This window comes from Zonotrichia albicollis, chromosome Z (assembly GCF_047830755.1).
Source record: "Zonotrichia albicollis isolate bZonAlb1 chromosome Z, bZonAlb1.hap1, whole genome shotgun sequence".
Taxonomy (NCBI): Eukaryota; Metazoa; Chordata; class Aves; order Passeriformes; family Passerellidae; genus Zonotrichia; species Zonotrichia albicollis.
This window is the reverse complement of record NC_133860.1, coordinates 68,519,169-68,528,481: the sequence shown is the minus strand read 5'-3', so window position 1 is coordinate 68,528,481 and position 9,313 is coordinate 68,519,169.

The window sequence follows — 9,313 nt, the reverse complement described above, 5'->3', positions numbered from 1 at the left end:
ATTGAGATGTGCAAATATATTATCCTAAAAAGTAAAGTCTGTCACCAAAATATTTACAGCCTAATTTATCTGTTTAATTAAATATTTATGATTTTTTCCTATTGCAGTGAGATATTTTACTGTCCCCTTTAAACAATTGTAACTCTATGATGGATTGCTGTGAATAATGAATTATGTTACTCAGTCGAACTGGAAATTAGCTAAGGAATCTGAAATACTACTGCGTATTTTTGGGCATAAAGTGTTGAAAGGAAGTATGTTTTATCCTATTTTGTTTGAAAATATAAAAGTTCCAGTTTCCAATTTCCAATAGGGTCATGCATGCAATTATTAAAGTCAAAATAAGCATGAATCTAAGCTCAGATATACCAATGTGAATCTTTTTACTTCCTTCCAAAGACATTGGACTTTGTCTCAAAGAAATTAATTTAATTTGAGGATATTTCTAGAAAACAGAGGGATGTTAGGTATCAAGTGGCTGAGCAGAGTAGAGTTCCATAAAATTTTCCCTACAATTGGAAAAATTTGGAGGAACAAGGTGAGGTTATTCTACAAAATGTTAAAACACAGGCATAGTAACAGAGAAAAATAGGAAATGTCTAAGGATTGTCTGAAGGACTGACTAAGCCTCATAAATGTTAACTGCTCTGAAGGCATGGGGTAATGTGTAGAAGAAAATTGTGAACTATTGGGTTCCTGCCTTTCTGGGATCACATAGAATATGCGGTCTAATAAAACAAGTGAATTCAGAGAGCCATACTTGCTGATGTAAAAACAAACCAACAAATATGTGACTATGTATTGTATGGCTTTGACAGCATTGTATAAAAATATGCATCATCCTATCTTATTGATGTCTAAAGACATCATCTGTGAATTTTTGTGTTGCTAATAAAGCACTACATTTTTAATTTTCAGAAAGAAATGTTTCTGCGGAAATGCTCTTCAGAGAAAATTTATTGCATTTAACCACCGCTGCAAATTTTCTCCTCCAATACTATAAATTTCCTCTAAATGTTTAATGGTTTATAACTGTAATTATTCTTGTGTGCCAACATTAAAGTTTTAAAAGTTTAATTTGGAGGCTATTCGGAGAAACTAATCTTTTTTACAGCCTCATAAATAGCTCTTTGATGAAATGAACAGAGGCTCAGCATCTGCCCGAGGTGAATACAAATGACACTACATAGCATCTCTCTAGCAAAAAGGGGCAAATGCTTTGATGTCTCAAGTGATCAGCTAATACTAAGTGCAGCAGTAGATAGATAAACATGGTTCACTCAAGGTTTTATCACCATTTACTGTGAAAGACTTCAACTTTCAAGAGAAACTCAGATGATGAGAGAGTCAAAGATGATGTAGAAAAGGAAAAGATCAATACGCACCAAGAGAGATACTGCACTGCACAATAAAAAAGGATGCCAAGTCAGCAGCTGCACTTCAGACATAGCAAGTGTGTTTTAACTGATTGGAGTTATGGCTAAGAAAATATATATAACTAATATATATACTATGTGGTCTGCAAACGTACATGGTTCTGACACCATACCCAGTTTCAGAAAAATAAAAAGAGGATATTGCAATTAGCAAAGTCGAACACCAAAAGTGTAGAGCAAGGCAAAGACAAGGGAAGTGTGATTAAATTTACAAAAATTTCTTTAGGGTCTGGTCTTGGTTTCCCTGAGCAGGCCTGGCCCCAGCTGCTAACTACAATCTGATGAAAGGTGCAGCTACTTGGAAGAACCATCACAGAATGATCATGCTGGCCATGATGACTTCACACCACCTCTTCTCTATATTATTACAAAGTGATGTGGACAGGCTTCAGTGCATGCAATGCTTTAGCGAAACTCACAGTATTTACAAAGAAGAACTTGCTATTCTAAAGGAAATCTGGAGAATTTCATATAGTTTTAAAATCTCAGATAGATTATTCCCATTGCATTATACGAACATAAAAATTCACGTAATTCCTAAATAGTCCAGTTGTGTTAAATGTGGAACATGGCAATCATCTCTCAAAAAGCATTCATCACCTAAAATATTCATGGAATATGAGAAAATAATACATCTTAATGTGTTTAGATTTCACTGAGACAAATAATATTATCAGATACTGTTACTGCTTTTTTTAATACACCATGAAATTTGAGACACAGTGTATAACAAGAACCATGAAAAGCAGGTCTAAAATTTAATAACCTTGTATAAATAATAACCCTGAATGTTAAAAGAGAGATCTGAGGTCACCAAAAGTATGTTTTCCTGAGGATAGATAAAAACCTCTGTGGATGCTGCTTTTCAATGTCTTCCTTAAAAAACAATGAGAAAAATTTGGTCTAGGTATAAGCATCTCTTCTTATATTCATTCTGGTTGGTGAATATTTTAGTCTGTATAGACTATTTAATAACCCAAACCTCTCCTTTTTATTTTTACCTGTGGACATTATGCCCAAATAATCTAATTTCATTCACTCATAAAACTTACAAGAAATAATTAGAAATTAAAAAACAGTCCCCTAACAATATGACCCATTATCTTTTCAGGATGGTTACAATAAAGAAGAGAGGGAGAGCCATAACTGGAGGGCCAGATTTTATCTTCCTTGACCACCATTCCTAATATGCTGCACAGATATGTCTACTCGTGTTACCACAATTCAGAAATAACTTTTAAATAGTGACCTGAGACTGTTAGATAATAAATCTATTGTGATTCACAGGTTCCTGTGTGAAAGACCCGGAGCCAAAACACTACTCCACTGAAAGATACCCTTTTTGGATATTAAGCTCCAATTACTTCATAATCACTTTGAGCAAATAAAGCATTTCCAGTTCTCAGCTATGGAAGCAAAATGAAGAATGCAGTAATTTTTATTCAGGGTGGCATCCTCTGCGATTTAATAATCCGTAGATGTACACTGTTAGACAGAGGCAATTCACAAAATGAATGAATATCACAGTTTTTGCAAATAAATATTTTCTTTTGAAATCTGGCCTTGACATGTTGATAGTGTCTTTTTGTGTGATGTATTAGACAGAGAAAAAAATCAGAAAGAAAGAACAAGTGTGGGGAGAAAAAAGGCAGTGCTTAGATCAGAAGTATTTTCTGTAAGTTCAAAGTGTTTTGCATCAATGTTTTTTTTATTATCTACCATAGGAATAATAGCAGTGAGATGATTGAACAAAAGGAAAACATAGAAAATTTGTTTTTATTTCCTAAACAAACAAACAAAATAAACAAAAAAATTCTATAATTCTTGTTAATCTTATCTCTTAACATGGGAACAACTAGGAGCAGTCACTTATCTATCCAGAACAGCCTATCATTTATGGAGCCTCTTCTCTCTTCCATATTTTAGAAGTTTAACTAGCAGTGCTAAAGTATAGATGGTTCTCTAACATAATCCCTGCTTCCTCATAGCTCAAGGCCTTTCAGTTAAAATACCTGGCTTTTGCTAAAATTAAGGGAACCCTCAGAAAAAAGGTCTGAGTAAAGAGGAAAGAATGGGAAAAATTGTCTTTACGTGATTGCTTATTTTCTTTCCCTCAGACACAACAAGGCCTCTCTTTTCACACAGCTTATACCTCTTGTTCACAGAGTAGCTACCATGAAAAGAAGTTTAACAATGAAAATCAGGCAAAAACTAATTAAATCTCAAGAATTTTTGAATATGAGAACCTGCCCTATTCTAGGTAATTCTTTATATATGTACAAACTGTACAAAACAAATTTCCATCTCAGAAGGAATTTTTGCAACTCTGATAACAGCGAACAAACCCTGCACTCTGCAAAACCAATGCTAATAGCCTAGCAATATATGTGATAGTAATAAAAGCTATTTTCAAACCAGAAGTCTCACAGTTAACCTTTTGGAGCACTAGATCATGCCCCATCTCCAAAGCAGAAAGAAAATGAAGATAAAATCCTTATTCCCAGGGTGCTGAGCTCAAACTGACAAAATAAACTTAAAACCAGTACACCACAACATCACAAATGCAAAGGAAGTTAAGTAACCACAAATTAGTTCAATATCAAAAAATAGATTTTAAAGTTGGAGAAGCAGACGCACAAGAATTCACACTGAGGCAGGAAAACAGGCACCTCAGGAGAGTGTCTTGGTTAGTGGGAAACTCATGACAGAGCTCTAACACAGAATGCCAACACATGAGTGGTGAAAGGGAAAGGATTCAAAGAAACAACTTAGCTTAACTTGAGCTTTAACTTTCCTTACACCATCTCTGCATGCCTGGACAGTATCTCTAAGTCTAGTGGCAGAGGTTAAGGACAAAACCAGCTTTTACCTCTACACTCCAACTGGATTGTACTCTACTGATCATGACTCTCTGAGCTCTGATATTAAGCCCGTTTTTGATCCACCTCAGTGTCCTTTCATCTAACTCACATTTCCTGAGTCCACCTATGAAGATGTGGAGACAGTGCCAAAAGCCTTGCTGAAGTCAAGGTGGGCAGCAACCACCACTCTCCTTGTTGACCCATTCTGCCATGTCATAGTGGAAAGCTGTCAGATTGGTCAAGTATGACTTCCCTTTGGTGAATCCATGCTGACAACCCCCAAAAACCTTTTCTTTTACAAGCTTAGGGATGAGCTCTAGAATGATCTGTTTCATCACCTTTCCAATAATGAAGGCAAGACTGACTGGCCAGTACTTTCTCATGACCGCTTTCTTAGACTGTCAGAAGATGGGATTAACACTGACTTTTCTTCAGTATTTGGGTATCTCTCCTGTACTCCATGATTCTTCAGAGATGATGGAGAATGGTGTAGCAACAACCTCTGCCAGCTCCCGATGCACCTGTGGTGCATCCTGTCAGTGCCCATGGATTTATAGGTATTAAGTCTTCCTAGCCAATCTCTAAACCAACTCTATTACCATGGCAAATCTTTCTTTTTTCAGCCTTTCTATCTTACCTTAGATAGCCTGGGATCCCTGAAGACTGATGTGAGCTATAGAGATTGGGGCAAAGAAAGCATTCATTAATTCCACCTTCTCTGTGTCTCTGTCATCAGGACACACGTCTGATTCAGCAGAGATGCCCATTTTCACTAATTTTCACTTTGTTGCTAGAGGACTCATAGAAGCCCTTGTTGTTGTTGAATCTAAGAAGATTCAAAGTCAAGTGAGCCTTGATCTTCCTCATTGCACCCCTGCATACTCTGGTGATGATCCTGTTCTCCACATGGTCTTTTCCTTTTGCCACATCCCAATTGTCAGACTTCAGCAAGAAAGGTGTCCCATGGTTCTCCATTTAGGAACAAAGTTCAAGGAAGAGAACAATTAGCAATGGATTTAGATTCAGTCAGGGCTGACTCACATGAGTTTGGCATGTACCAGTCCATAGGAGTAGAGAGCCTGCATCCAAGAGTGCCAAATGATCTTCTAGAAGATGCATTCACAAAGTCAGTAACAGCTTTGAAGTGCAGTGAAGGAGTGGGAAAATGGGGGAAAGAAAACACTGCACCTGTGATCCAAAGAGAGTAAGAGGATGATAATTGTCCAGCTTCAATCTAAGAGTAACAAAATCATGGAGTGAGTCACAGAATCACAAAATCATTTAGGTTGGAAAAGAGATCCAAGATGATCAAGTCCAGCCTTTTACTAATTGCTACATTGTCAAGACCATGACTCTAAGTCCTGCAACCAGTCATTTCTTGGAAAGTTCTAGGTGTGTTGGCTCCACTGCCTCACTGGGCAGTCCATTCCAATGTTAGCATCTCTTTCTGTGAAAAATTCCTCCTGATATCCAGTCTGAATCCCCTCTGGCACAGCTTAGGGCTGTGTGCTCTTGAGAGCAACACCCACCTAGCTACACCCTCCTTTTGGGTTGTTGCAGAGAGTGTTAATCTCCCATTTGAGTGCCCTTTTCTCTAGAGTAGACAATGCCAGCTCCCTCAGCAGCTCCTTTTTGGATTTGTGTTCTAGACCCTTCATCAGCTTCATTGTGATTCTCCAGACACAGTCCAGAGCCTCAGTGTCTTGAACGGAGGGGCCCAGAACTGGGCATAGGACTCAAGCAGTAGTCTCACTAGAGCCAAGTGCAGGGGAAAGGTCTCTGGCCAAGTCCTTCTGGCCACACTATTGCTGATACAACATCTGGGGGCCACTGGTCTTCTTGGCCACCTGGGCACATTCCTGGCTAACATTCAGGGACTGTTGACTAGCATCCCCAGTCCTTTTCTGCAACAAAACTTTCCAGCTGCTCTTCCTCAGTCTTTAGCACTTCAGCGGGTTGTCCTGACCCAAGTGCAGAGCCCAGAACTATCCCTTTTTGGACTTCATGTCATTGATCTCAGCCCATCAGTCCAGCCTAATTTGTTGAGGGTGCACTAGATCCCCTCATCAATGAAGGTGTTGAACAGGACTGGGCGCAACACAGATCCCTGGGAACAACACTGGTGAGCAGCCATCAGCTGGATGCTGCACTGTTCACCACCACTCTCTGGGCCCAGCCACCAAGACAGTTTTTAACCCAGTGAAGATGCGCTTGACCAAGCCATGGGCTACCATTTCCAATATGTTGATTTATTTTCCAAGAGAATGCCATAGGAAATGCTGTCAATGGCTTTACTGATATCTGGATGGATGATATGCACATTCTTTCCTTCATCCACCAAGGAGGTCACCCTTGTTGTAGAAGTAGATGGGGCTGGTCACATTGAATTTGCCTTTCCTGAGCCCGTTCTGGCCGGGCCTGATCCTTTCATTGTGGGCCCTGAGATTAGACTGATAGGCCTGTAGTTCCCTGCACCCTTCTTTCATCCGTTCTTGTGGATGAGCATAATGCTGGTCAACCTCCAGTCATCTGGGGCCTCCCTGGTTATCCAGGACTGATGATAAATGATGGAGAGTGGCTTGCTGAGCTCTTCCAACAGCTCCCTCAGAACTCTCAGGTGAATCCCAACCAGTCCCACACTTGTGAGTGTCTAAGTGGCACAACAGGCCACTAACTACTTCCTCCTGGATTGCAGGGCGTCTGTTCTGCTCCCCATTCCTGTCTGCCAACTCAGGATCTAGTTTCCCTGAGGATAACTGTTCTTATTGTTAAAAACTTGGACAAAGAAGGCATTAAGTACCTCATTATCCTCATCCTTGATGAAAATGTTCCCCTTTACATCCAGTAAAAGATGGCATTTTCCTTGGCCAACATTTTGTTGTTAATGAAGGATTTTTTTCCATTCCCCCCATCTTTTATGTCCCCTCCAAGAGGGTCAGGGCTCCTCTGACTGTTGCTGAACCTCCATCCTTTGCATTTCTCTCAGGGATGGAAGAGTCTCCACTGGCTGTTTTCTGTCACAGTCCCCAGTACTCCTCAGCCTCCCCTCTTCCCCTTTGAGCTTTTCCACCAGGCTGAGCACTTCATCCACCTGGTCCTGCCACACACAGGTATCATCTCTGCTTCTCTCTGGTAGCAATGTCATGTTTGAGCACTCCCTGGGTCCTGGTGAGCTGAGGACCACAGCTCTGAGGACCACAGCTTATCTCCACAGCCAGAGGGGCTGGAGATAAGAAAAGCTTATTGCCCAGGAGGACAACTGGGCAATGAGGATGTGCTCAGAGAGGTGGTGCTGTTTCCTAGCCTGGGACATAAAATATAATGCTCTGGGTCTGACCATGTAACTGACCTTGTTCCAGGTCAAAATGGAGACTTTTCTGCTGACCTGAATTGTCTTGTAACGCTACTACTTTAATTTGAAAGAATTATTATAAAAGTGAAATTTCTATTTTAAGACCATTCATATTAAAATGAAATTCTATTCTTAATTAAGTAATCATCAAAAAGTTAAAGGAATTTCAATACTTGCATTCTGTCTTTGCTATTTTGAAACACAAGCCTGTTAGTAGAGACAGGGCCCAGAAACATCCATTGTGAGGTATTTCTACATTAATTTGCCCCTCAGATCTCTGCTTAAAATCCCTTCATCCTTTCCCTCAGACCAAAATAATCTTCTCGTAAATATTTTCACTCCTTTCTCTTTCTGCCTTTATGACATGTCTCATCCATCTTTTTCCTCATTTAATAAATACCTATCTCTAGCCCTCCAATTTGATCAACAGAGGTGTTTTGAAATACTGTTCTATAATGCCTCCTCATAGAAGAGTATTTTAGCATATTTGCCTAACTTATTATGCCTCATTTCATCTCTTCAGAATACCTGTGTTTTCCCAATTTCCAATATGTTGATTCATTTCTTACTATTACTGACATGTTTTTGGGTTGTTTTGTTGTTTTGGTTTTTTTGTTTTGCATTTCACTTATTCATTTGGTTTGGTGAGTTTGTGTAAAATTGTCTGTATAAAGACACATGTACTGTTTGACTTCAGCTTTCTGAAACTGTAGTAACCTTGGATCCTGCAGCTAAATGTTGCCTTAAACAAGCTGTTTTTGAACTAAAAAAGAAACCAAAATTAAGCAATAGATCTTGTGGAGGCAGGATACTGCATTTTTTATGGCAGTCTCTTTAGCATACCTTGAGCCATCACAGAGCACAAGCAAAATTCAAAACATTCATTCAGAAAGGCAGTTGTCCAGGCACACCCAAACACACAGACACACACACTCACTTCCCCTGTCTTGATGCCACCAGACTTCCAGAATCTTTCAGAAAGAAAACTGGGCATGTCCAGAGCTCATCACAGAGGAGGTATTGTGGTGTTCAGTGGAACAACCAGGATTTTATGAAGCCAGGATCCTTTGACAATGAACCTGGTTGCTCTGCTTCAGAGATGGATTGCAACAAGAGCAGCCTTAAACAGATGCACTGCTTCCTCAGATACAGCTTGTGTGGTCTGATAATATCCTAAAGCTGCTACAGAGGGAGACAATTTTTAAATGCATAATATCCTTTGAAATGGGGAAAAAAAGAGGGCAAAAGGGGTCTTTTTTTTTTTGTAGACCACAAACACTGCATAGAGTATATATTTTGAGCAGTCCAAAATAGTGTAGTGGTTGGGATCAGATTTTTAGAAGTAAAACTTTCCATTTTTGTCCTTCCATTTTCCTATAAACTCACGGAAATAGAAAATAAAGCCTGAATCTTCTGTTGACAAGCTACACTGTTTGCTTAAGCCATACCTGTTGAACACTGCACATGAACATTTCATTACAGTGAAGGTATGAATACACATTACCACACTGTTTTGAGTGTTTGAGAACACAAACAAGAACACTGATAAATGTATTTGTAATGTTGAAAAAATAAGCAGCTTGATTGTCTTGAGGGAATTGCGGGTGTCCAAAATGTGGATTGAAATGTAAGATGAGGAGTTTACCTATGTCTGCCTCCTCATC